The sequence below is a fragment of the Pinus tabuliformis genome, chromosome 6 (genome assembly GCF_031772625.1).
Source record: "Pinus tabuliformis cultivar Carrire ecotype Pingquan chromosome 6, CPIR1, whole genome shotgun sequence".
Taxonomy (NCBI): Eukaryota; Viridiplantae; Streptophyta; class Pinopsida; order Pinales; family Pinaceae; genus Pinus; species Pinus tabuliformis.
This window is the reverse complement of record NC_142292.1, coordinates 143,505,492-143,511,491: the sequence shown is the minus strand read 5'-3', so window position 1 is coordinate 143,511,491 and position 6,000 is coordinate 143,505,492.

Genomic DNA, 6,000 nt, shown 5'->3' with positions numbered 1-6,000 from the left:
ATGACGCACCTACTAGTGGTTTTTGAAACCCACCTATGTCCCCCCGTAATAAGTTAGAGACGTTCATTAACCAATCGACTATTTTCTTGAAACCAACCCCCAGGACTACTCATATCGCTAAAGTTCGGCAAGTTTTGTGCCGCTATAAGACATTAGATCCAATAGAGCCAATCTAAACCATTGATTGGATTTTTCACATGAAAGCATCTCATTTGTTGTCCCCATCGATCTTAGGCCTTCGTAAAATTGTGCAATTTGTTATATGTAATAATTTTTAATGTTTTTTCGCTGTCAATTAATGTCTAGAAAATCGTTAACTGACGAAGATTTCTTTGTTGTTAATTAACTTCAGTTGGATTTGGTTAATATTTGTTAAATTGTTATTTATTACGAATACTTTCTCATGAGACTGTTGATTGTATACCAGGATACTTTCAAATTTTTTTTTACAGACGGTGACATATTTTTGTAGTTCATCAACATCCTTAAAAGTTTTTTTTTTTATTTCATGACACCGATAATTTTTTTGGTTGTGTTGATGGTGCTGGACCTGCCAATATTCAACGGATCTCCCTGGTATGAAGTCCCAACTAGACCTCACACTGTTTGGTGTAGGAGTCCCATTCGGTATGATGGCCCAGTTTCCACTATCTTAAATATTTACCTTATCTCTTTCTTATCAGTACATGAGAGTGGTTTACTTTGTCATCGAACAATGAGGTTCACGTTCCTAGTGAGTGCTTAGTGTCTCTTGTGTCAAAGTTATTTCACTGCAGAGGGAGAGGCTGGAAGTGAGTCTCAGGTTAAAGGGAATAGTCCAAACTCTACATGAGACACACATAACATCAAGACATGCACAACTTTTGTCGGAGTAGTCCAAACGGATATGGTAGTCAAAAACACAAGGTGAGCATATAGAACGTAAAACACCTAATGAAATAGTCCACATGAGTGCAACGAGCATTATAACAAGTTTACAAGAATGAATCTATCGAGTGTCCGCTGGGATAGCCCACACAGGTGAGACAACGTTAACAACTAATACGACACATTTCCAATAGCATATGTACTAAAACAACCGAAATAGTTTAACTGTCTTAATACATGTCAAAGTAACATGCATTACAAGCGTCCAAAGAATAGTCTTACAAACGAATACAATACATGTGTGAAAGCATGCTAGCTTGTTAACAGGCTTCTAAATCAAGAAAAAGTTCCAAGACACATTCATACACCATTACATCACTAACCCTGATAGCGGGGCATTGGATCCTCTGCTCGCTCCTCAATGAAAATATTACAAACTCTTAAGGCTATGTGGGAGGAGCCAAGGTGAAAAAGTATTTTTCATGTACAAATGAGCGTAATATATAGCCAAGGGTGAAACTGACCCTTGTGACTGTTTGACTTCCCTCATGATTGTTTGACTTACATGACTATTCAAATTTACATGTGGGTCTCTTAGACTCCCACATTACATTAAACTGATTACAACTGTATGGCCCATAGTAGTGATGTGGCTGAGTTGACTCATGACATGAATTGACATGAAAAAGCTAGTATGTTCATGTTGTTGGTGGTGTCCATGTCGAGCTATAGTGTTGTTGAGTGACGGATGTGCTCTTGGTGTATCATAGCTTCATCTCTGCATGGCAAGGTGTGGGGAGTCTTCAAAGGTCTTGGTGTTTGCTTGATGTTTGACGTGCATGCCTCCCTTCACTTGTAATTGGCATGCTCCATGTGTTCATATGTTCATGAACATGTCTCCTTGCATGTGCTTCTTGTTCAGCTTATTTGTTGTCACGCTATGTCTCATCCATGTACCTGTATCTGCAATCACTCATGATGAGATGATATCAAATCCATAAATATCCTAGTCTACCATGATGCATTATCTTTCATTTTTAGATGCAAGTGACCGGGAGAGAGGACAAGGCTTTGAAACCTCGCTGAGCACATTTCAGGTTGGGATGTGGCTCTAGGCATTGTGAATGACGCAGAGGTCACTGCGAGGCTGGGATGAGCAGTACGGATCAACAGTGACTATCTGTAGGATCTGGGTCTGCACGAGGGTAGATCTGCGCAATTTTTCTAGGGAGACAGTGCAAGCAGCAAGGGGACACTGGAAGTGAAAACTGTGTAGATTCTTCGGGGAGGATGGCAGTGGGCTATGGGCCAAAAATGTGCAGAAATGGGAGGTAGGCCTGTAGGACATCCCCTCATAGTTTCTGGGTTGAGCAGGATACTGGGAAGCTTGGAGGTAGCCCATGAAAACTATTTAGCTTTGATGGGGAATAGGAGGTTGGTTGTCAAGGTCGCTGGCTGACAGAACTGGGTAAACTTTGAGGACAGTGCAGTGATAGGCAGCAGGCCTTTTTCCACCATGTCTGCGCAATTTCTTCACTCAGCAGAGGCGGGCATGCTAGGCAGCTTTTGTGCAATTTTTTTGAAGCTTGAGGCATGGCATCACTACCTTGTCAAACTCTCTGGTTGACTAGATGGAGGCTTCATGTCTTTGCTTGAAAACAACGTGGATTGAGATGGGTTGCTGAGAAACTTCTACGTTATTCTGAGTGACAGTTATTTTGGTCGACTCCAGGATTGTGCAATGCAGACATCCTAGGAGGCAACCTCAAGGTTGGCGTAATTCTAGGCCGCAGTACATGATCAATGGGAGCTAAGAGTGTGCAGTGCATCTCAACAGGGGTTCATATGTTGGAGGGTGGTCTGGTCGATAAAGGTTCAACAAAATGACTATGTGTTTGAACGAGTGACTTTGTACATGCATGGCCTTGCTAACACACACTCAACATGACTTGCTGATAGGACACCTCAAAAGATGAAGACAACAGACACTTAGTGTGATTGACCAACATGTGCGAGCAGAAAGCGCAACGCTTGTGATAGATCATTCAATGACCACGTCAAAACTTGTGCAATAGCGCTTACAACATTGTGTGTGAGTGCAATAGATGTTTACATAGCAAGCACAACTCAAACACAGCCTTCAACATCACCAAAATGATATCGCAAGCAAGACACAACAATTAACATATCGAAGATGACAATTGGTCAAACAATCAAAAGGAAGCAAGACATCTAGAAGAAACACATAAAATGACTTTTCGAGTTTGCACACATGCATGTTACTGAGGACATGACAATATGACAATGATAACTAGTCCTACAAACTCAACTAAGGGGTATACTTCGAAAGGTTTTCTTTACTTACTATACTTACCCTTAAGATAATCATGCATCTGACGAAGTTTGCATGTGTTCCTGACCTTTTCCATTACTTGGTTCCTTTGTCCTTCTCCTCAACTCCTTGGAAACTATTTCAACATGTTAACTTTTTTTGTAGTCACTGAGAAGTAGATTTTCACAGTTTCTGTGGACAGTGACTGTTGCCAGAATGAGGTCTTTGGAGGCTTGTCTGCATAGTTTCTGCATGCAAGACAAACAGGGCATCTTGCACAACATTATGCAGTTTTAAGGTGTAGTACAATGTTGCGGGAAGGGTGTCCTAAGAGGAATCCTCTACGCAATTGCTTAGTGCAGTGCAAATGGACTGCTCTGTTCATTTCTGCAGAGTAGTGTTGGTTGGGGTCTTTTCGGTCTGCAAGGTTTCAGTAGGCAAGGGAGGTTGGTCTCTCTATGGGCTGTGGGGTTTCAACATGAAAGGGATTTTGGTTGATGGTTGTAGATGCAAAGTGAAATGTTTTGAGAAGATGAATGAGGCTAGGTTGCTGAGGAAATGGCTAAGTGTGAGATTAGTGACACAAATGTAAACGTGATCGGACTAGATTGTGATAACACATGGACACTTAGTGACACAACGTAGACCATCCATAATGCATAAGACATAATTTTCTTGATGCAACAACCTTCATGAAAAGAGTGCGTGAAGTTAGTTTGAAACATGTCTATGTAATGACAACCACTCATGTGCACATGCTTTCCTTTGAAGAAAAACAACATTAACTTTCAATGACGAGCAATAACCCTTAAGTCCAAAGATGACACATTCTTCATAAAGATGATAACACATAAAACTCCTAAGATCAAGTAGGGGGCTTAAAATCATAAGCTTACCAATAATTGACTAAGGATGATTGATCGCACGATCCAAGGTATGCTCCAAAATTTGCATGTGAGCCAAAATTTACGAGGGTGGTTGTAGCTGCTACAACACCTCGTGACAAACTAGTATAAATCCAGCTCTCCGAATGGACCTTGTTTCATGAAAAGTGAGTCTAAATCCTCTGAAAGTATTGTTTGATTCTTTGATCATCGTGGTTTCCACACTAGCTTGATTGAAAGATTTAGCACCTACCATGCTCTTGATCGATCAGCACACATTCCAAGATAATTCCACTGAGTTGTTTCGATTTGGGATGAGGGGTATATTGATGCACAATTAATATAGCTGTTAGAGTTTAAGTTTCATCTATGGTGTTGCTCCGCTACGAGTAGGCCTAGGTAGTACCCTGGCGAAGTCACGCAGGAACACAATCATCGCTCCGCTACCAGCAAGCCTGGTCAGTACCCTGGTGGAGTTACTTGAATCACCTCCCTATGCAAAAATCCTTTATCTTCTCTCGCCATATTCATTTTTCATTTTTCATTTTTATTTACTTATTTATTTACTTATTTTGTATCTTTGAAAAAAATCTGCATAGTCACCTATTTATTTTAGAGGCGCAAGAGGGGTCCCAAATTATTGAGAGCACAAGAGGTTGTTCCTTCACATAAGTGTGTTATTTATACCTCTGACATACTTGTTAAGGTTCCCACCTCACCTCACTCTACTTGACTAAGCTAACAAGGGTTAAGCCAAAAGAACTAATTAGAGTAGGTCATACTAGTTAAAACTGATAACTTTGTGTTTTCACCAAGACTCACTCTAAACAAAATGTATTTTCCATAAAGGCATCATCGATTGAAGGAAACAAGTTCTTCATAAAGAGATAGGACAACATATAGCCATATGTTGATAGTTGTACAAGTCCTCTTAGATTGTCCTAGCTTGTCGCGAGAGACAAACACATTTTCACGAGAGGCTAACCTATGGGTACAAGCAAGAAAATAAAGAAAAAAGAAGAAACCAGAAGTAAAGAGAAAGAAAAACAAGTAAAGGGTGTGGGAAAGCGAACCAAACCAAGTAAGAAAGAAAACAAGCATGCAAACCAGAAAGTAAATCAAAGAAAAGAAGCAAACACTACTCCTACAACTACGCTAAAAAGTGCATGGGCCTATGCAGGTGAAGTGATATTTCCAATGTAGCCACCGACACATTGGTTGGCCCATGTTGGTGAAGGCATGGTTTGTGAAAATCATAGTCAAGCGAACCATGAGACATTAAATACATAACAATGAAGACCAACACACTCTGAGTTTAAACACATCTATAGAAAAGAAAAGAGTGAAAGCATAAGACAAAAACTTTGTGGACATAGCATGGTGTTTTTACACACTGTGTACAGATGATAAGGATATGCCCTCTCTTGACTGTGACAGACAAACAAACATGAGAAAAAAGATACAACTTACGCGTTGCAAGTGTGCTTGCTGTGAATGATTCCTCGAGTGCATAAGCATTGGGATCGTGTGATTCCAGTGGAGGAAGCTAAATGTGTATGTTTGATTGATTTTCGATGCGAAGCAGAGAGTGGTGAGGAGCCTTGGGTGTTTCACAAATTTTATGATTGGAAGTGGAACTAACCTTAGGAAAATGAGAGCTTGACATAACCAACAGCTTAGGCTGAAGTGCCTCAATAGCTTGTGGGGTTTGCACTTCGTCAATAGACAGATCATCGAAGACCAGTGGCTTAGAACAATAAGTGAATCAACATCGTCATCATGTGAAAAAATACAGACATCACGACAACCAAGATGAAAAAATTCAGGATGTTTTTCGACATCCTCATGATTTGATGAATCATACAGAGGGGTAGATGAGAAGGAAAAATGTTTACCCTCTACATTTCCGGAAAAGGT